Source organism: Suncus etruscus, chromosome 5 (assembly GCF_024139225.1).
Source record: "Suncus etruscus isolate mSunEtr1 chromosome 5, mSunEtr1.pri.cur, whole genome shotgun sequence".
Taxonomy (NCBI): Eukaryota; Metazoa; Chordata; class Mammalia; order Eulipotyphla; family Soricidae; genus Suncus; species Suncus etruscus.
Genome location: NC_064852.1, coordinates 50,063,423 through 50,065,270, shown reverse-complemented (window position 1 = coordinate 50,065,270; position 1,848 = coordinate 50,063,423). Strand labels below are relative to the sequence as shown.

The 1,848-nt window shown below is 37.4% G+C and overlaps 1 non-coding gene across 1 annotated transcript; it reads left to right on the top strand.

The window, feature by feature from the left end:
- The first annotated feature begins 476 nt into the window (after window positions 1-476).
- Window positions 477-640, top strand: LOC126009817 (U1 spliceosomal RNA). Its single transcript, XR_007496014.1, has one exon. It is a non-coding gene; the product is annotated as a U1 spliceosomal RNA (small nuclear RNA).
- Window positions 641-1,848: the final 1,208 nt, after the last annotated feature.

The following is a 1,848-nucleotide window of genomic DNA, read 5'->3' as shown; positions in this document are numbered from 1 at the left end:
TGGGTACACACTTAGGAGTTCTCACACCTCATTCCTGGATTGTGCTCCGGGACCATTCCTGATGGGGACAAGGGAACAGATGGGAATTGAACCCAGATAAACTTTATGCAGGCAAAAGCCCTATTAACTCTCTGGTCCTTATTCTTTATTTTATTCCTAAAGATTTTTTATAGTTAGGAACAAATAGGAGGATATAGTTAGAAACTTAATAATTATTTGATTTAATTATGAAAAGTGTGGTATACTTTACATTTTATGCTATGTATATTTAATAATATATATAGTATATTATTAAAAGAGAAGACTCAGTGTGGAATAATAGTCAAATGAAAAGTAGTAAGAGTTGGGAATATTCTAAGCCATGAGAAGGATGTTTTGTGCAAGAAAAAAATAGCTCTTTGTAATTTAAACGAAAGCTCGGTTGTAATTTGAATTCATTGGTTCCTGTTTTTCTTTTTCCTAAATTAAAAATTCTCATACTTACCTGGCAGGGGTGATTCCATGATCACGAAGGTGGTTTCCCTAGAGTGAGGCTCGCCCATTGCACTCCGGGCGTGCTGACCCCTGCGATTTCCCCAAATGTGGGAAACTCGACTGCGTAATTTATGGTAGTGGGGGACTGCGTGCGCACTCTCCCCTGAAAATAAAGAAAAAAAATCCCTCTTCTCTTTACATCCTTTGTTGTAGTTACAATGATGGGAGGATCTCATATATTTGTTATGATAGGTTTGATGGGTTGAGATGCTTGCAGACACTTCGTTGTATGTGCCAGAGGTCATACAGTGCTCCCAGGATTGCACTCAATATGTGGAGTGGCACCAGGAATTAAATGTGTGTCCTCACAGCTGTTTGACAGACAATTTTCCACTGAGAAATACTTATACCTATGCTTAAGTACTCTTGTGTACAAATGGTTTTGTGATTATACGACTATATAGGATTTAAAGAACAGTCTGAAAAATAGACAGATTCTGATTTAAGATGATTCTGGGGGCCGGAGAGATAGCATGGAGGGAAGACGTTTGCCTTTCATGCAGGAGGTCATTGGTTTGAATCCTGGCATCTCATATGGTCTCCCGAGCCTGCCAGGAGTGATCTCTGAGCATAGAGCCAGGAGTAACCCCTGAGCACTGCCGGTGTGACCCAAAAACCAAAAAAAAAAAAAAAACCCCAAAAAACAAAAAACAAACAAACAAACAAAAAACATGATTCTGAAGGGTCCTTGTTTGTTAAAAAGAAAATAAACAATTAAGTTATAAATTGTGGGTTAGTCATTGTAGGAATATAAGATAAAAGGCAACAAACAAAAATAAAACGCCATAACTCCCGTTAGTAAGTCTAGACTAAGAGGACTTAAAAATCATAGTATAGGCAGGTTAATATATTTGAAATTAAGGCAAAATATATGAGACATTCTTTTTGTTGTTGTTGGTTTTTGGTGTTTGTTTTGGGGCCACACTCAGCAGTGCCCATGGCTTTTTCCTGGCTCTGTGTTTAGAAATTAATCTTGGCAGCTCAGGAGACCATATAGGGTGCCAGGGATCAAACCTGGGCCAGCCTCATGCTCATGAAAGAGCCCTATCCACTGTATTCCCTCTCCTGCACATGTGGTTTGTTCTTGATGATCTTCCATTCTTATCAAAACTCTTTAATCAGTTGATTTATAACTTGTTCCAATTGTATTTGAAAGCTACCATTCACTTACCTTAACAGCAAAACATAAGAGAGATCCATGTTTTGCATCAATTACAATAAAATAAGAGCTCCAAAAAATTATTATTTGCATCTGATATAAAATAGTAATTGTTGGGACTTGACTTTTACAAATAAATGTCAAATCACAGTTTT